This window comes from Serinus canaria, chromosome 2, assembly GCF_022539315.1.
Source record: "Serinus canaria isolate serCan28SL12 chromosome 2, serCan2020, whole genome shotgun sequence".
Lineage (NCBI taxonomy): Eukaryota > Metazoa > Chordata > Aves > Passeriformes > Fringillidae > Serinus > Serinus canaria.
The window spans coordinates 80,454,403-80,475,361 of NC_066315.1; the positions used below are offsets into that span (position 1 = coordinate 80,454,403).

Genomic DNA, 20,959 nt, shown 5'->3' on the forward strand with positions numbered 1-20,959 from the left:
GGCACGGTGTCACCCTCTTAGTCCCACCCTGACTGCTCCAGCATCAGACTCCTTTTGGATTAGATCAAAAACCAAGGTGCCAGCTAACCATTTCCACTGCTGCTGCACTGCTTTTCTGAAGTGCTTAGAGGTATACAATTAGCTAATGAATGCTAACACAGAGTTTCACACAGCTGCATGAAACTTGATGGCTGTGTTAATGTCAATAATTGGCAGGCAGGAGGAGTTGCTATATAATAGGAACTACAGAAACCAAATTCCAAGTTGGAAAACTGGGTCAGGCTAATTGAAGTAATGTCAGCAGCTCTGAGGGTGGACAGTGTTCTCCTTTGCATGTTGAAGGTCTTTGGATCTACAGGGCTTTCGGCTGTTCTCCAGGTATGAACTTCCATGTACCTTGTTTTGAATTTGTGTTGTGTTTCTTTTGTGAATTAATATCTGCTTTGCAGTTGAAGTCTAACGTGGATGATATGATCCTATGGATGTGTTATGGAAATAAGTTAATTTTTCAAAATTATAAAATGCATCCTGGGTTGTGGAACCCAAAAGAGATCATCAAAACCATCCCATAAATTAAAGCATGCACTCAGTGTGAAATAACAACAACTTTGTTTTATATCTTGGATCTTGGACAGAGATCTTTGGTTTAGTATGGCTGCTTCATAACCCAGACTCTTTACTCTCCACCTTTTATTTCTGGAAAAATAAAAATGTAATGTCTTTTGCCAAAGCAATCAAAAAGACAATATTTTCATTTGTCTGAGAACTTGTGATCATCAGAAGACTTATGAAGTATTAATGCTTAGTTTGGTGTGGGAACACAGTTGAAATAGGTTGGAAAATCATGGTGGACTTCTGCCTGAGACCTATTTATTGTGGAGAATACAGAACACAAAATATTTGCTTAAATTATCTGTAATACAAAGTGTACTCGGAGATAAAAAATTCAATTCAGCTTCTTTATTCCACTGTCAGCACATCCAGACTTTCCTTTTTCCCCCCGTGTCTTTAAATATCTTCTTGAAAACCTTTCAAAGGTAGTTTTATTAACCTAACATAGTGCAGATGTTGCTAGCTTGAGAAATAAGTCACAATGACTTGTAGTGTTGTGTCAAAAATATCATTTCGAGGTTTAGAAGGAGGGTAGCAATTAATGAAGAGTCTTCACTACAAACAAATGTCAGAGACTCCTCCAGGGCTAAGCTGCTTCTGTGCCATATGCATTAATTGCTCTTTTGAGGAAAGTTGGTGTTGATGAGTGGGTTTAATTAAGTATACCTGAGAAAATCCACAATACCAGATCAGAAGTATTAGAATGAAAGATTTGCATTTGATTTAATAAATAAAGACCTTTTCATTCTCAGGGGGTTTTATGCTTCATGTAACTGTTTCTGGCTGACATTTCTCTCTGACTGCTGTGTTGTCCTCACTGGAGAGTGGCAGACTTGTCTTATGGTTTGCTTCAGGATGCATGCCAAATACCATGCCCATATTTAAGTCTCTATTATTAAATATGTATTAAATCTGTCATAATGGAAGATATCTCTCAGAACACTCTCACTCTACCTGTTGAAAAATGGCAGGAGAGGGAAGAAGCACATGTGAGTAGAAAGATAGAAATCTTAAACTGCTAAAACTCAGTCCAAACTTGCTAACCCTATAACCTCGCTAAAAATACCTCCTTGGGAAAAATCTCTGTATTCATATGTTAAAAAAAAATCATATGTAAAGCTGGATTTTTTCAATGTTCTTTGTGGTTTATAGGTCTAAATTGAAACTTGATGAGTGGTGGCCCCCAAAATCCATGTTATTATGTGAAATACAGTAATACATGTATCAGCATGGGATTTTTTGTTACATTTTTGTTCTATTTTGACACGTGGAGAGTCTGCCTAGAAGGAGAAGGCTACTTTTGTATCTTTTTTCTGTGCAAATACTATTATAAAAAAATACTATTATTTTGTGTTTTGATGAGAGGTTTCAGGGGGAGGTGGACCTTTTTTAGTTATACTGATTTGAGGTATTTGTTTTGGTTTTATTTGTACGTTCTATTGTGTGAAGTCAATCAGAATGTGAAGAGCACTTTGGTGAAAGTACTTGTAATTTGCAGTTTTGAGCCAAGTGGTAACTGGAAGCTTTAATAGCCTTTCAGTCTCACTTCAGAAATGGAGATGTGCTATTGGACAGACATGTCAGAACTTAGTAAAAATAGCATATCCTGCAGTGGGCATTCATCCAGAAATCTAAATTTAGCATTGTATCCTGGATATTGTACTGCAGGTGGTCACAAGCACTAAATTGTATTCAGCACCCTCTGTTATTCAAGCAGGTCTCAACATACTTATTTTAAACATTTTATGGTTTTATGCAAGGCTACCTTACTGTTATTACTGTGGTTCTTTATATGGCATCAAAATGTGAGACGTGTTTCGTAGGAATTAAAACAAAGCCTTAGCCAGAGATGTTTAGTGTCATGGTTCTGCGTGAATGGAAGTCAGTGGCACAATTCCAGCTGACTTCAGCTGGGAGTATTAGTAGATCCTGACTTCTTTCTGATAATACATATAAACACACAGCCAGTTGGCAGGTTTGAGTGTGATTTATTTCACTTTATTCTCTTTTGCTTGTAGCATTCCAGTAGAGTTTGGCCAAATAAGCTTGAAAGAAAGTTCTATCCGTGCATCAGGGGAATGTAAAGTTTGAGGAGAAACAGAGCTCGGGTATTATGGTTTGATTAATTACTTGAATATTTATGCAAATTACAGTAGGTTCTGATGAGTTTTATATGGGGAAAGTCTGTACTGACCTTTTCTTTCCATTATTCTACCTTCTTCCTGTTTCTGGAGCAATAGCAGGACACAGGATTTTTCATAGCTGTGGGCAGCAGGTTTCTTTGAAACCCATTGGAATGACTTGTAGAAATAAGACAGAATTTTCTTATGGCATAATTACTGAGTACAGGTGTTGGTTATTGTGTTTGTTTTCAGATAGGGAAACAAGAGCATATGTTTCTCACTCTCTCTGTGGAAGACTGTGTGTGTGTGGGCAGGGTGTGGGAGAGAGACGACAGAACTCTGTGTCTATGTAAATATCCTCCTAGAGGACAAACACCTAGGAAAAAGATGGTTTCCTTTATTTATTTGTATTTTAACAATATGTGATCATAATTTTTTATTCAGAGAGAATTACTTAATGTTTTGGAGATTATAAATAGACTTCTGACTTTTTAACATGATCTGTAAGGTGAGAGACTGCTGCTTCACATTTTCAGATTCATCTGCAGATCATTATTGCTTTGGTCACAGTTTTGTTTATTTTTACAGCAATTCCTTGTCATATTGAATACTTGAGAGTATTTCAACAGTTTCTTGGGTGATAAATAAATTATTCATTCTTAATTTGGATGATGTCTGAAATTTTCATTACTTGTAAGAGTTTAGGTAATGCTGGGATGAAGAGGCTGGATTTTTAGGTTTCATTTTCATGACTAGAGTGAAGAGAAAGCCATTCATGTGTACTGAAGGGGACACAACGAGTACAGTGGGTAAGATAGAAGTGTGATTTCTCCAAAGATTTATAGCAGAAGCTTATTCTGTTAATTTGCCATAGTAGACTAGTGGCAGGCTTCAGAGCAGTGGTAAGATTGAGTAGTACTTGTGCTTTAAAAAAGCTGTCAAGGAAAACCCCGCACACGTAAAATGTTTAATAAAGGTAATTTTAAGTGATTGCGAATGCATCATGTCTTTATGAAAATGGAAGTGCTCAGTAAACCTAAACCCAGTGGCCTAAGCAAGTTTGCTTTTTTAATTATAATTATTTGCTATGGTAGGAACAATAAATAAAAAAAAAAAAAAATCAGGAAGAAAAGCTTTTGCCCTGCATTACAAACCTGGCATTAACGGGTCTGTAGTGTGGTGTGGTATCACAAGGATCTCTGCTTCTCATTTGCATCTTGGAGGAGCAAATGTTACAGCCATGAAAGTGAATGGTGTTACAAGGGCAGCAGCCACAGTGAAACTTGGTGCATTAGCCAGAAGCAGAAATGAGTTCTGCGCATCTGGTTTACTTTCCAAGTGAAATTGATGAATGTGGGTAAATGCAAGCCCCCAAAATTGACCTTCTAAGAAAGTATTCTGTACAGGATGAATTTTGGGAAAGCTGAATGATGTGTCATGAGATCAATGAAGTTGTAGTTATTGTCTTAGCATGACACCTATTATAAAGGCACAAAAAGAAAAGATTAAGAAAAATATGGGCCTATAATGCCTTTCTCCTGTCTAAGGGAGAAAACAGTATGTACAAGCCTGTGAAACCTTTTGTAAACTGCTGTGGTGGAAGGTGCTGTATGGGTAAATAGGTCAATAATATCCAAATTCAGTGAATTTATTTAAAAAATAATTTAAAAAATTGAGCACTAATAAGCTTCTAATACTCTGATAAAGAAAAAAACCCATGCTGTTCTAGTCTTAGCTTGGACAGCAACATGAACAGTTGAAAAATGAATTTAAGATAGCCAGAATTTTATAAAAAGAAAGACTGGAGATACTAAAATGGTTCTAAATTCTTCTATGTTCTAAGATTTAGGGGGAAAAAAAAGGCAACAGCACCTTTATTTCAATTACAACAGTTGTGCTTGCCTAGATGGGGTCTAGAGAAAAGAAAACTCCTGAAGGCTGAGCTTATTCATGGACTCCTCTTTCCCCTCAGCTTCTGTGCTTCTCAGTAAAGGCACCCTGTGCGGGCAAAGCATTTTTGATTCATCTCTCTGAACAACCACATCTGTGGCTTGGATGCTTCATCTCTTTTTATAAAAAGGATTTAAGCTTTACAGAAATAAATTATTCCCATATTGTTGTGAGTTTTGCGCTAATTTTAGACAAAGATGCTTTAGATGTGGGCAAGAAAGTTCTCTGTCTTGTTTAGGTGACAACTGGAGACTTGCATGAGAAGCAGAAAATATGACTAGCTCTTTATGATATGACATTTTAGGACAGATTGACAAACAGCTTGAATGACATTTGAAATGTGAGATGTTGTAAGAACTCACTGCCTTTGCTTTATGTAAACACTGCTGTGAGAAAAACAAGCTTTTATTTAAAAAAGAAAAACGATGAGGGAGAGAAGTGCAAGTTATGCCTTGAGCTATTTCCTTGTATGATTAACACCTGGACTGTCTTCAGAAAATGGCATGTCTTTCTGATTTTATAATTTCAGAGTGGTTATTGACTGAGCAGTAGGGGCCTTTTTTTCTTTATCTGGTGCCTTACTGAGTTCCTTGCTGCCTCCTGACTCTGTTAGGAAGCCAAAATTGCAATTTTAGCTATCAGGCATAGAAATCATTAACAACATTTATTGACTTCTAAACACTCTTCTGTTATCTTGATGCTGTCAGATCACCTTTGCCCACTTTCTACAAAACATAATTGAAAACAATGAAATTTCTCAACTTTTGTGGACAGGTTACAGACTGGAGAAGATTTTTATCTGGGAAGACATCATTCAAGATGAAGCTATAAGAAGCGGCATGTGCTAGTGGTAAGGACAGCTTTAACAAAGAAATTGTGACAAAAAACCCCATGTGCCTTGTCTGCTTTTTCCTTTGCAATAAACTAAGGGATGTTTTGCAGAGGTCAAATGAAAAAGTTGTAGTGGAAATGACACTGAAATCCATTCATGCTGACTTGAGTTTTCTAGGTTTCAGTATCTGTAGCTTCCTTGCATAGCTCAGTTCAGTTTTACAGTCACAATTTATGCTCTGGTTTTGATTCTTTAGGTTTGAGTTATGTATGAAGCTCCTCTGAAAGAATGGGATAGATAGCTTTGCAACTGCTTCAGGTGAGGAAATGAGTTAGAATAATTAAACGCAGCTTTAAAGTAGTCTTATGTATCGAAGAGCATTCTCCATGAGGAGTAATAATATCCTGTCAACTAAGAAATGAAGAAAGGGTAAAGAGAAGATAATTTAAATTAAAAAGCTAAGAAATCTTTTAATAGACCAGAAAGTAGGACACAAAGCTTAAAAGCTAAAAAGGAAGCGTACTGTAAAATGTAAACTCTTTTTTAATACATTAGCAAGTCAACATATTCTCTTGTATTTCACTTTGTATTTGGAACTAAAGCTACACACAGATACATCTTGCTGGAAATATATGATTATTTTTAATTAGAACCTTGCAAGTTTCTTTGCATATTAAGTACAACAGAGGAGTTAGTAAATTGATATATGAGAATGTTAGAAATAAGGTAAAAAGTAACCTAGATGGTTATGGTTGTTACATACTGACTTTGACAGTCTGGGTACTGTAAGTTCTCCCATGTTTTGGAGTACTTGTGAAAATTAGGAGTGGTGACAAAAAATCTGCTTTCCAATGCTGTATAATAATATCAGTTGGAGCCAGCCTTTGGCCTTCTTGATATGGAATATATCTGTTCTGAGGATGACATGGCTGGAACTGTCTCCCAGCCTCCCCCCCAAATTATGTGTTGATAAAGAAAATAAAATACTACCCCTGTTTGCTAAGTTTTGTTTCTTTTTGTCATTTTTGTGTGCTTTTTGTTTCATAGATTGTCCCTCCTCTGTAAATGTACCAGACAGTAACATCTTCTACATAGAAGTCCTGTACCATGAGACACTGGGAGCTAAAAATACTCATCAGATATATGTATTATTTGAGCTGTATTATTTGTCTGGATCTGGAATCTGTCTTTATTATTATACTTTTTGAATGATGAATGTGTCATCAAAGGAAAATAATTCTCCCTGCCATCCATTGTGTTTGGTTCAATTTAAGCAGGTTTTACCAAGTTCCTATTAGGTTGCGGTGCAGCGGCTTTGTGTAGATTAAGTACTAAAAGTTCTGTGAGAAGGATAAAAGAAAGGTTGAGAGAAGTGGTCAGGAAGTAGCAGGGTGTTAGGAGATGGGTTTGGAGTGAGTTCAGAGTGAAGAGGCTGATCAGGATGTGTGGGAAACGGATCCGTTGTTCTCAGACATGAGATGCGGAAGGCTGGTATCAATTTGTTGGGAGGAATGTGATGAAAAATGAGACTCTGATAACTGTTTGAAGGTTTGAAAGCAATCTTTGATGTATTGTGAAATACGTGTCCAGTGACATTTTCTAAAACCAAGGGTGGCAATGCTGTCAGCTCCACTTCAGATGAGGTCTTGTAATTTTTTGATGTTGCTACTCTGTGAATAACCTAAAGTAACACCTCTGCTAAGCAGTAGAATTGTTCAGGCTGTGGGCTGCACAGGGAAGGTGCTTGAGCCGTGCTGTAAAGTGTCGTACCTGAGGCTGTGGTGTGGCACAGGAAGCCACCTCACAGCCACTGCTGCAGCCAGCTGTCAGGGGCCAGGACCGGTGGGGGACTTCACGCAGAGCTGGTGGCGTTAGCACCGTAAATAGCTCTGGGGCACCGTCCTGTGGCATCACCTCAAAAAGAGCTGAAGTGGTCATCAGGCCATGCCCACAGTGGGTACTCCCTCCAGTTCTCCTTGGGCAGAGGTTTGCCTTCAGCTTTGCTGAAGTGCCTGGGTTCTCCCTCTGATTCCTGAGGTAGTTCTCTGTCACAGAACGTGCATAGAGCACAAAGGCAGCCATACACTCACAGGTACTGTGAACTCAAATTTACTGCCAGAACAGTGAATTCCAATCACAATGGGGCACCTGACATTTAAATAAAGAAAAAAAATGCTTCAGCTTTGATAATTCAACTTGCTGCATTCATATTCATCATTTTGGTTGTGCAAGGGAGGGAAGGAAAACTTGCCCTGACATGAAGTGCCAAGCTCAACTGGACATCAAACTGCAGCAGGTGTTCTCAAGGGATGAAGGACCTGCAATTTGCAGGAAGCCTGCTTGGGAGGAGTAGAGGGCTGTCTGCTTTTGAACAGCAAATTTGCAGCTACTTGCTGAAACTTTTGCCTGGTGACTGTAGTTGCTGTTGGCCTCTTTGAAACATACAGAAGCTTGCTTGCTGTACCGTGGTGTTTAGAAAATATTAATTTTGTTACACACAAAAATCCATAATGAAAGTCCCTAATGAAAGGTTGACCATTTTCTGCTACTGTTAATTTCTAAGCTTTTTTTTTTGCAAATGTAATTGCTGCTGTGATTACAGAATGCCAAATTGAGTTTGGGGACATATGCAATATTCTTTTACCACTAGTCTAGTCAAATAATTTTAAATGATACAAAGAGCTCATTGAACACCCAAATTGGTTTGTTTACTTCAGTAGCTTAACTGCATTAAAATCAAAGAGCTTTCATGGGCAGGGGGTAATCTGTGTCATTGCTGGACACCATTAATCACTCCCTCGACTGAATACAACACTTTTGAAAAGTGACTTACAGATGATTGAATAACTTTACTCTCTACACCATTAATGGCTCCCAGCAGGCTGCTAGTGTGCAATCACAAACATCTGTGCATTTGAAAGTTTCCACTTCCCCAAACAGAGACATATTTTACAAAGAAAAAAAGAAAAGGGAAGAAATAGGAGAATTTGTTTTTGCGCGACTGGCCTTTTGGAAAAAGGGCTAGTGGAAAATGTTCATGCTGTAATTCTTGTACATTATGGTATCAACTGAGTTTACCTTGAGATCTTCATGCTCTTAATGGCATTAGAAGAATTTTTAGGTTTTAATTTGTTTTTGTTGTTTTTACTCCATAGGATCTTTCTGACATTTGATATCCAGTAGTGAAAGAAAGTGTATCCTGCTTGCCTAGTAACTCAAGGATGTTTTTGTTTTAACTGTGTTTAAAGTAAGTGTAGCCACTTACCCCTAGACACTGCAGAATTGCATTACTTATTCAAAGCTGATTTCTCTTTTGGAAACCAGCTTAACAGAACAGAGAGCAAGAATCCTTTCTCCAGGCACTCTGCTACTTCTGAAGTGGTCTTTTAGACAAGCATTTAATTATTCAGGGAAAGAGTGCTGGGCATTGGCTGTGTTTCCTCTCTACGCAGTGTCGCTGTAGTTCCTCACCACAACTGACCCAGGTGGGCCCTGCATAGCTGTTGTGACCATCACAGAATCACTGACTGAAGGTTGCTTGGGACTGGAACAGATCCTCCAATCAACCACCCATGTTCAAACTGTGTTTGTTTTCATTTAACCTCTTCTAAGACATTTTGCAGGCTATCTCAGCTTTTTACTTTTGAGGACTTCAAGTACTTTTATATGTATCCTGTAGAGTATTAATCCAAGACTAACAAATTAAAAGCATGAGATTGATGGTGCTGTTTCACAGTGCACTTTTCACTGTTCTTGCAGTGAAAAGACCTCACCTAAAAGGACTTGATAGGTAGAAAAAAAAAGAAGGATGACCCAAAGGAAATAAGAAGAAGGAAGGATGCCTCCTTTATCGGTCAAAGATAATTGGTTCTGTACTGAAGACGTGTTTTAAGTTATCTATGGGTAAGAATATGACAGGAATAATCAGTTTCATGAAGCAGTGAAAATTTACTGTGTAATTGAAAGGTGAAAGGTTTGCATCCGTTAATCAGATTGGCACTGGGGTAAGATAAAGATAGCCTTGAGTTAGAAGTCTAACAATTAATAATGAAAAGGAAAGTGAGATGAATTGTGTGTGTTCCCTAACAGCTATGCAGAATGGGACTCCTAGGTAAGTGTCTGTTACCCCAGAGCATGTTATAAACAAAAGCTGATGTATAGTGGGAGGATAGGACACCTGAAGCTTCTGTTAAGAACCTCTTTGACAAAGCTAACTATGATTTTAGAAGACTGGGTATCTTTGCCTATTCCAGGATTGCTACTACGAGTGAGAAATATTAGATGGGTCCACAGTTCCCACTTTGCTATCAGGTGGGGAGGCAAATTTTTTGTGCTGTCTCAATTAACTTGTCCAGCTACTTAGACTATGCACCCTGTAAGTTGCAACCTAGTGGGTCTTGTGTCCCTGAAAATTCTTCCTATCAGATTATTTTATTTTTATGTGAGCTTCTAATCTGTTTAACTTCTGTGGCCTGTAGTTTAAATGTACTCATCACTGTTTTTCTGGACTGAACACCCAAGGGGTGAGGTCCAATTCTGAGAAGAAGATATGACTTTTGAGCTTCCTGAATGTATTCTGGCTTGTCATCTGACCGGGTGATTCCTACTCACGGTAAGAAAATGGTAGGAAAAAAGCGTGGCTGACAGAGTGATTATATTGAGCAATTTTTTTGTCCGCTACACTCGAGTATTTTCTTTGTACATGTGTTGCACTACCTGTTTCCTTTTTTTTTTTTTTTTAGTTTCAGAAAATTACCTGATTATTAAAAGCAAATCCACAGTAAGATGGAACTATCCCATGGACAAATACTTCCCTGTAGAATTCCTGTAGCCAGAGGAATTAAGCAGCTACAGTAGTAGTGAAGTGGCAAGGATTGGTCACAAAACTTCTTTGCCAAAAGGGGTTTTGTTTGGCCTGATGTCTGGCCATACTGCTGGTCCTGATCTTGTTAAATGCTTTCCACTACCCAAATTATTTTGTATGTATATATTTGAAATATACAAGAGAGCGGCTTTGTGTGTCAAGAGCAGGAAAATGAGTTTTCATTCCAGCAAGGCAGAATCGATAAGAGGAGGATCATTAGCTACTGGCACTTGTCCTGGAACATAAACTACAATTGCTATTAAAAGAAGGTGGCTGGAGATTAAACCTGTCTCTAGCATGAGCATCCAATAGAACATCATGAGTAAAGCGCATAAATCATAATAACATTTTAAAATCCGTTTCCTTTATAAATTAAAGGAAATTAAGAAACCTTACTTGTTCTGTGTGATTTTTTTCTTTCTTCCCTCCCACCTCCCCTAGTGTTTGTAGGTAGTGTTGGATTATTCAGCTGCAAATAGTTTGTTGCAAATTTATCCCTAATATTCAAACTTTCATTTATTCTTTTTTTTTTTTCATTGTTAGTGACTGAAACTTGGTTACTTAACTGCTCTTTGTATTCTTGGCTGCAATTGTCAATGCTGGTGCCCAATTCTGCTGATGGATTTCGTGGTACAAAGCTGGGGTAGTGTTGGATTATTCAGCTGCAGGTAGGTAGTGCTTGTAGGTAGTGTTGGATTATTCAGCTGCAAATAGTTTGTTGCAAATTTATCCCTAATATTCAAACTTTCATTTATTTTTTTTTTTCATTGTTAGTGACTGAAACTTGGTTACTTAACTGCTCTTTGTATTTTTGGCTGCAATTGTCAGTGCTGGTGCCCAATTCTGCTGATGGATTTCGTGGTACAAAGCTGGGCTCCGATCACCAGTGTTTTCTGTAGGCAGTGGGCAAATGGTGATAGCCAAGATCCATGAGGAGCTGAGGCTGGATCCGTGCAGGCACTGGTAGGCACTGGCTGTGGATGCCACATTCACTCTTCCCTTGTGAGTTGGAGTTGCTGGTTTATGTCAGCTCTGAGCTTGTCCAGGGAAATTTTTTTGTAACAGCTTCTGAGCAGCCGTGCTCTCTAGCGGGTGGGGAGGTCTCCCTGTGCCAGCCCCAGTGCTCTGGCTGTGCCTCCCGTGATGTCTCCATACAAGTGAGACCCTGTGGCTTAGCTGCAGGAAACTCTGGGATAGTGGCAGAAATGGGAGATTGCAGTAAGTGAAATGTGCTCCACACGGTTCTACAAGTCCTCTAATTAGGAGCCTGTGTGTTTACAGACCATGATAACTGAAGCTAAAGAAAGCCAAGCAGCCTTTAAGAGATGTAATAAAAACAAACAGGCGTGTACATCTCTTCCTAGGTGCCTTCATTACGGCAATGGCTTGGAAGTGAGGCTGTAATTAATCCTCCAAAGTGTCAGCCTCCATTATTTATCTGATTGATGGAGTCCCACCCTCTCTCATGCTTCCAGCAAAGTTGATTTGGGTTTTATTCCCCTGTCGTCTAAGTCAGTAATAAAATGTACAATCATACGTTGTGCTCTTGACTAAGTTTCTTCTGTGTCTATCTTTGTTGACATCAAACATTAATAACAAAATTTTTTCTCCTGTTTTTGTAGAGAATTGTCTAACTGAAAACTGAACTGTGTAGGAGCAGGGGGAAAAATACCATGTGTGAGCAAAACCAAGCCTACATATTTAAAAAAATTCCAAAACCTATTAGTAATTAACTAATTATAATCAATCTGAGCTATACATAGAAGGAGGTCTTGTATTTTGTGACAACATGCTTATAGTGTTCTGAACCCTTTGTCTTTGGTTATTGTCTGGCCTAGGTGTGGCAGCAAAAGCTGTTTGCTGTCTTGTGCTTGGCATGGCAGCGGCCAACGGGTTGCAAACCAACAGGTTTTATGTATCGCTGCTGAATACCACACTACAGCGTTACTTTTAAAACAGTAGGTTTGTGCTGATACATGAGTCAGCTTCGGGTAAAGCAAGGGCCTGGAAGAAAGATTTTTTTTTTTTTTTTTTTGAAACAGTACTTGTAAAGGACTGATTGAGGAGTAAGGTACTAGTTAGGGCTTTTTAAAAATAATAAGAGTTGCCTTTTAATAAGATATGATCAACTCTGTAAGATACATTTGTGATATAGCTCTGAAGTGTATATGTTCCTAAATCATTACTATTTTATTATTTTCATCCTCGGATGTGAAGTTTAAGTACAAACATCTGTATTTAATACTCAGCACTAAAAGTAAAGTGTATGTTTGGTCAATAAATTAAGGAATTATGGAAGGAATTTTGGATAGTCTGAGTTCACATGTCATACAAAGCCAACATGACCAATTTTGTATGAAAAAAATTGATCTTTTTGTCTACCAGAGGAAAAAGAGTAACTTCTAATCAAAACTACAATGGGGTAGTAACAAGAAATAAATTGGAAAGACTTATTTTACTATGGGTCAATTATGCCACATTAAAAAAAAGTACAACTTCCCTAGGTGTATTAATATAATACAACACTGGGGTTGTCACCAGTGTTCACTTTCACACTTAATTACACCAGTTTTTCCTGGAAACTATTCAGTAATCACAGAATCAGAGACTGTCCTAAGCTGCAAGGGACCCACAGGCATCCTCAAGTCCAAATCCTAATAATAATGGCATCCAGGTTTTGAGGTTTTTTCTCTCTCTCTTTTTTTTTCTTAATCACAAGGATTATTCAACAGGGAAGAGTAAAATTGTTCTGAAAGCTAAATATTCTGGTTCAGAAAATTTAGCACTTTTTATGTCGTGGTAAGTGCAGGGAAGTCCTTCTTACACCGTGGATAAGTGTCCAGGGAAGTCTGGCCTGGCTGCAGTGTGAGCCAGGGATGCAGAGTGATCTGCACTTGTACTGCAAAGTGTTGTCCAGAGGAGCCCAGTGTTGCAGCCACCATGGGTTGTGTAGCAAAGGAGCTGGGAGCCCTTTTCCAGTGGCAGCTGGAGTCCTGCCTCTTGGGCTTATGCATGGAGATGCCAGTGAGAGTTTCCTGGCACAGGAGTTTCTTTCTGCCAACATTTTAAGCACTTTTTGTTTTCAGTCATGTAAATAGTGTGTGAGCTACAGAACAAGATCAACTATGGTATAAAAATGGGAAAAGATATTAATATTTTCTGCTTTGCTAAAGAACAGGTGGTGGAAATGACACACCTAGCTAGTGTGCTAGTCAGAATTGGGCTGTTGTCATCTGGTTTGCATTAGAAACTGTGAATGATACTGGAAAAATAAGTGAATAGAAGAAACTGGAATCAAAGCTACCTACTTTCCCATATCTTAAGGTAAAAATTAAAAACTGACTTTTTTGTTTTATGCTTGCAAGCATAATTACAGCTTGACTAGTATCCTTATAGAAAACAGATTTTCGGCATTGGGTTACTTATTCTGGAAGATAGGCGTCCAGAATAAAAACAACATGCTCAGGCATTTTAAAAAGTTCATTTTTTTTTTAAGAATATGCAATAATGATTTCTTAGCTTCAAGGCTTTAGGATAAAAATAGATAAAATTGTGAGTTGAAAAAGTCTTTTGTGTCCTGGCTAATGGGTTATTGTCTGCTCTATATATTTAGCTGTATACAAACAGAGATACAACGATAAACCTTCCTCCTTTGCTCCCCCCAAAAAATTTTGAAGGGTGCCATTCTTTGTTTCTGAGTGAGCTAGAAAAAAGAGTATTGCTCAGCTTCAAGTCTTGGCTGTCATCTCTTTTGGCATTTGTGGAAATACTCCCCAGCTTCCAGGAACAGACCTGTGAAATCTGTGAGATGAAGGCTGTTTTTTAACAAATGTAGTCCTGGCATTGGTTTGTGTACTTACTAAGTTACATTTTGACTATAAATTCTTATTTTGCAAAGTGCAGAACATAATTTGTTGCTAAACAAATTATAAGCTAATGTAGGCTCTTTTTTTTTTGCAACAAGTAATTTTTGATGCTCTTATTTATTTACTTTTATATCAAATACCATCTGTGTTCTTTATTATAATACTGTAGTTTTAGCAATTAGCACTACATTGCTAGTGCTGTACCACATATGTTAATAATTTCTTTCCTAGTTGGCATTGATCTTTTGTTCCATGCTGTTAGTTCTGAAATCTGGAACTCTGTTGCTTACCTCTAAATTACTGATCCTTGAGCCATGAAGTATGTTTCAGGTTGTTTTGATATTACGTACATTAAGTTTAGAATATTTTAAACTCCACAGTGCTGTGTGTGTTGATTTATTTATTATTTAAATACAACACAACTTACCTGAGGTAGTGCAGTTTTTTTCAAATGCAGAGGAATTTGTAGTGTCTCCTGCCCTGTCTGGGAGTGACTGCTCCTTGGATAATTAGTGTGGATTCATTCACTGTAATCCTTATGCAAGTAACTTCTGGATGAATTGGTGTGTTTTATAGTCAGACCTCTGCAGGAAATTATCTGATTTCCTCATTCCCACTTCTGTAACACTGAAGATGATGGCTAGCTAAGGGCACTTCCAGAACATGGAAATACCATTTCCATGTTGAACTCAGCTGTGTTGAATGCATCCTGGTATTAAACAAAAAAACAGAACAGCTTTGTATGATCAGAAGCACAGAGGTATGACTTCTTTCTTGGTGTCCTCTCATGCCTCTTGCTATCATGTTCTGAATGTGCCCACACAACACTTAAAGGCAGAAGGAAGCTTGTTCTGTTTATGGTTCACGCTGGCTGGCAGGGAGCCAGCTCCCATCTGAAGGCTGCGCAAACTTTTCAGTTCATTGCAGTGTCAGACTTAAGTTAACACAATTCTGCTGTGTCTACAAGTCTTATTTTTTCCCCTGGGTTTGTTGGGCAGCTTGGAGCCCCTGAGGTATGACCTTTTCTTCAATACATGACATAACTGTACTCTTTATCACATATACCTTTTTTTCCTTTGGCAGGCGATGAATTGCGATTCTGCTCAGAAACTTTAAGACTCTTCACTTTTTCTGCTCTACCTACATGCCCAAACCCATTTGCTGTTTGGAACTTTTAACAACAACAGTTCATGGTTTTGGCTTTTTTTTTTTTTGTGTTCAGTAGCTCTGTTACTGCAACACTTGAAAAATGGGGTATGGAAAAAAAACCAAAGTAAAGAATTTGCAATTTAGAAAATTTGTAGCTAGCTTTAAAATTGGAAAATCTAACCCAGAGGTTTTATATTTGTGTCATGACTGTTTAATTCTCATTCCACCTTGCAAGCTGGGCACTCAGAAAACAAGGGTGGGAAGTTATGTATGTGACTTGCTAATCATGGTGGAGTAAAGGGGTAGTACTGTCCCCAAACTTTGGTTGGAAACCTCAACTCCATTGTTCTCTCCTCTATAACCCTTGGTGTTACTAAAGTGAGAATCTGCCTGTAAATGGCTTCTCCCTCCTCCAGCCTCTTCAGCTATAAACAGGTGTGTAATGAACGTGCAGGACTGAAAATGAGAGGTGTTGGAAAAGGACAGAGCTTCAAAAACAGTCTGGGGAGTGAAACTGTGCAACTCAAGCAGCTTCCAGCACTGGCTGATGAGCTCGTGCATGTGCAACCAAGACCAAGCATCAAGTGACAGACCAGTGATGGCTGAGAAACAGGGAGTGGAAGCAAGAATTTGAAGTACCTGTTGTTAGCTTGAGATTTGCAAGGGCCATCATTCAAAAATGATTTTCTGCTCTACATGAAAATTTTGGGTCTATGGACTGGCTGCACTCTTTTCATATTTGTCAGGAAAGACCACTAGTTGAAAGAACTGAGTTGATGGCAGGCCACCTAATTCCTTTGGCCCTTCAACTGGAATAGCAAAAGAAGCCAAAGTCACATTTTGCTTACTTTTTTATTGCCTCTCTTTAAAGCAGTCGTGATATTCTTAAGACTACAAACAGAATTAATTTTCATCATCAACACTAACTTTAAGCTGGTTTCAGAAGCTTGGAAGTGATCTTTATCAGAAACTGGAGGCTGATCCTTTTCAAAAAAGGAGTGATGAAGTCACAAGGGTACAGGCATTTATCAGATCTGCTTGCTGTCAAGCAGGTTCTGTGTTCCCTGGATAATTGGAAACCTTGGACGCTGCTTTGTCTCTCTGCAAGGCTAGCTATGCTTTTACAACTAGAGAAGAGAGAAACTACTTTTGTCTTTTCTCAAGGTAGTCTAGATAGCTCTGGTGCTTTCTACACATCTGTTAGCTGAGGCTGAAAGTCATTCATTAATTAGCAATGTTCTCTGTAGCAAGGAAATATTATCCCAGTTGTAAGATTAAAGTATGACCTGCTCCTTTTTAGCACCAGATCTATATTTCAATATTTGTAGTAATTTGTTTGAAGGGCTTAGCCTGGACACCCATTAAAATGCATTTTTTTTAACACTTGCTCCAAAACCTTATTACAGTTTCTTTTTTAAAATGTGCAAGGCTGTGATTTACAGCCCCTGCTCTCCAGCTCTGTTGGCGCTGTCAAGACCTATGGTTGCTTCAGCTCGTGGGTGGGTTGGCAGGTGTGATAGCAGTGCCTGGACTGTGTCTTTTGATTCCACAACAGTTTCTTGACAATCAAAGGTGGTGTTAACCATGAATTTCATTATAAAAAGTGTTTTGTGTGTGTGTGTTGGTTCAATTTTAACACTTTTAACTTTGGATTCTGAAAAGTGTGTTGTTGTTGTGACTTATTTTAAGGAAATCTGCTTGAGATGAGAGGGTGTTAAGTAGCCACTCTTTTAATTGATTGCCTATTTTTAGTTTCTGTTGTTGTGGTTGGAGGAATAGAGTTGATATGCATGCAACATCAGCCTTTTGCTTGTCTTTGGTTCCTGTGTGCATAAGAACTCAGGGGAGTTGCAGATTTAGTGGTTTGTTCTCCCTGGTTGAAAGGTCTAATGTTAAGCATGAGAGATATAAATATAACCTCTGCCTGCTCTCCACATCAAGGAAGAAGATAAGCTATGGATTTTGGTTCTTTGGCTTCAACTGGGGCTGGATTAGAGAACATGGAAATAGAAGATAACCGTGTTCTTCACTATTGTTTTTCTTTCACTTGTCTTTGTGATTGTTTCTAACAATCTTTGTGATTGTTTCTATGTGTGGAAGTCCCAAGACCAAGTCTTCAGTGATCTTGACTTTTCAGCTGTTGTATGACTGAAGTTCAAAAGTTTTTGATTCAAACTCCTTTAAAAATTCTTATGGGTGGAGGAGGTATTAATCATATCATTCAGAATTTGGTATTTGGTTTTGTAGCTTACTTGTAATGAGTGTTGCCATCTCTTGCAGAATTTAGTATGCCTCTTTTACTGGAGATTATGGAATGCATGTTATGGTTGGGGAGGAGGAAGCTGCAGGGGAGTGCATTTAATTTTTTCTGCCACCAAGTCAGAGGAGCTCATTTCCCAGACACAAGGCTCTATTACCATTCTTCATCTCCTGTTTTTTATAATTGCACGGCTACCACCTCAGTTTGATTTGGAAGACTTCACCAGAAATTGGCAGTCACAGGAGGGAAGCTCCTTCCTGTCTGTCTGCTGAGGGCTTGTCCTCACATGTACCTCTGGCATACTGTGTGCCAGGCTTGATGCTGGATTGGAAAGGACCTTGCTTCTGTGAACTGGATGTGCTCTGTCTGTCTGTCTGGGGCATTTCAAATTTGTATTCAAAGTCACCCAGTCACTGGCAGATGTTGATCAAAAAACAATCTGAATTCTTTTTCAAGACATGTAGCCTACATTTATGCAGCCTTTAGCCTCTTCTCTAAACCTTATAAAAAGCTTAAAAATGTGGGAATTTCCTTAGATGATGATGATATTATTAATTATTACTATTATTAGTTTTTTGTGGTGTGTTGTACTAAATTTTAAGCGCTGCAGAGTAAAGGAAAAGATAGATGTGACAGAAAATGAACGGGATATGATCAGACAAAGTATATGCTGTTGATGATTGTGTGACGGCTAAATGAAAACAAAGCAAAATAGGAGAAGAAGAGTAGGTAAATAAGGATTGTTTTATAGAACACTGACAGGAACCTAACTTATCAGGATGGAAAATCATACATAACTTTAGAGAATCTTTCAAGGAGGTTTTTGGAGTATCTGCAGGATGAACATAAATAGGTATTCTGTGCCAGAGGAATGTTTTCCTGGTGCCAGGTAATATTTTTGTTGTCCTGACTTTTTTTTTTTTTTAATACTTCTAATCTAAATGAGATTTTAAAAAGCCACAAAACCCTCTTGACCACATTGTTTTCAATATGTTTTTTTTCTAGTTCTGTCTATTGACATCCCTTTGTTATTGTGGTTCTGAAACTCTGATGTTATCTAGTCATGTCATTGAACTAAACTATATATTGAGGCTTGCTGTAAGGTTTAGAATTAAAGGAGACATTTACCAGAGGCCAGTTTTCCAGTGCTACAGGTGATTCTTATACTTGTGAAAATATTATTTTCTTCACTTTTCTGTGTCTCTCTTTGCTCCAATAAAGTGTATATATCCTACCTTTATTATATCTGTTTTTTTTCTTCCTTTTTAATCCAGCATGTCTGCCCTGAACATCAGGAGAAAGGCATCATGTGTTTGTTAAAAAGTGTGTGATATGGATCATTATCAGTGGTGAATCTGTCATTCAGGCCACCCTTCCATGAGTTATTGGAGGATATTATAAGAAATTAATTTGCTGCTCTGTGAAGCAAATTATAAGAAATTAATTTGCTGCTCTGGTCTGTCAGCTTTGGGATAGACCAGAACACAGCCACTGAATTTCAGGATTGTTTGCTAAGGGGACACAGGGGTGGAGGTTGGAAGTCACTATAGAGTCATAAGTGGTAGAGTTAGAAGGAACCTTTGAAGATCATCTCTTCCAATCCCACTGCTGTGGACAGGAGCAACTTCTACTAGACCAGGTTGCTCAAACCCATCCAGCCTGACCTTGATAACTTCCAGTCATGGAGCACCCAGAACTTCTCTGGGCAGCCTGTTCCAGTGTTTCACTGCCCTCGTGATTACAAATTTGTTCTTTATGTCCAGTCTAAATCTTCCAATTAAAAAATATTGCCTCCTGCCCGGTCATGGAGATCTTGGCAAGAAGTCTCCAGCTGTCTTTATTTCAGCCCTCTTTGTATACTGAAAGGCCAAAATTTTGGTTTCCTTTGCAGCTTCTGTATGGAATTTGCTGTCTGGGTCACCAGTTATTGTTTTGTTTGTTGCCAACACAGCCCTGTAAATATATACTATCTCTACTGTTTCTTTAACTTGTCCTCACTTTTGTGCTGTTTCTGCTCCCCTAACCATCCTGTCTTGCCTCTGCAGGCTTTCTGTGCAGGTCTGCTTTGTGTTGTTCAGTCCTGACCTGACCTCCTGAAGCCTTGCTGTCCTGTCTCCTCATAGTCCTTCCTTCCCTTCTGTTCCTGTTAAACCTAACTTCATTACCCTTGTTAATCTGGTTTTTATTCTTTTTCTTCCTTCAGTAATGCAATGTCCTTAAGTTGTTTTTTACAGGCCAGCCTTTGGATTTCTTTTCTGTGTGACTTCTGGTTTCTCATCAAAATTGTTTTCTTCCTCCTTCCCTTCCTTTTATCTCAGGTCTAATAGACTGGCAGATCTGATTACATTTTTCCCTCCCTTATGCTTTTCTTCCTGGGCCTTATGAGGCTGTGATGGTCTCTTTAAACAGCCAAAAGAATCTGAGTTTTAAATGAACCCATCTTGTGGGGATATTTAGTTCTCTGCTTAGAGCTTTTTTTTTTTTTTTTCAAGAGCTGCTGCCTCAACTAAACCATTTGGTCCCTCTGCATATCTTCCTATCCCTCTTTTCTTCCTTTTTCCCCAAGCAGCTTCTTTCTCTCCTTGGGCGCCACAAGAAAGAGTCGCTGCTAATGCAGGAAAGCCCCTGCCTCCCATTCTCAGTCCTTTCTTGTTTTCATCCTTGGTGCAGCTGGATCTACGGGCTGACTTCACTGGTTATGGCCTGAGGGAGTGTGCTCTGCAGCATCCACATGTCAGCGAGCTGGCCAACTGTTGCTGCTGAAAGATGTGATTTATAAGAGATATATTTGTCTCATAGCGTTTGACTTGGGCCTGAAGAGAGAGCTAAGTGGAGGAAGGATAGACCTTAGCTGAGATATAATGTGCAGCTGTTCTCCAAACATACTGTGTTTATGACCCAGGATAATTCAGCTAAAACGATCTGGAAACCTTCAGAGATAAAATGCGTCATTTGATGGTTATACTTCTTCCTTTGTGAAGCAGCAGTAAGCTTGCACTCTTTCACTTTCTGATAGGTGAACCAGCTGGAACTTAAGAGTCTTGGAAAGGCTGGTTTGTAAGAAGAAAAGATCTCAGTTAATTTGGACAGGCTATGTTTGCTCCAAGAGCTGGGCCATATACCTGGTGGATGGCAACTTTTCCAAAGGAGCCAGAGTATGGCTGGAAAAAACTTCATTCCACCCTGTCAAGTAATAGTGTTGTCCTGACAGAGGGGAAAAAAGATCAGTGTGATAAATACCACTCAAGATCACTCTGGACATTTTTGTTTTCACCAGCATGTGAGGAAGAATCAGCTCATAGT

At 38.7% G+C, this 20,959-nt stretch overlaps 1 protein-coding gene across 6 annotated transcripts in view; it reads left to right on the forward strand.

Annotated features, from left to right (window-relative positions):
• The window catches only part of SEMA5A (semaphorin 5A), a 314,081-nt gene that overhangs the window by 11,876 nt on the left and 281,246 nt on the right, over positions 1-20,959 (forward strand). For 3 of the 6 annotated variants that reach the window (XM_030230394.2, XM_018907145.3, XM_030230415.2), the window contains exon 2: positions 5,460-5,535. The exons of 2 other annotated variants lie outside the window; for them this stretch is intronic. The gene's annotated coding sequence lies outside the window, so the exon portion shown is untranslated. Of the gene's footprint in view, positions 1-294; positions 379-5,459; positions 5,536-20,959 lie in introns of those variants that run through there. One more of the 6 variants, XM_018907154.3, reaches the window with a different exon arrangement.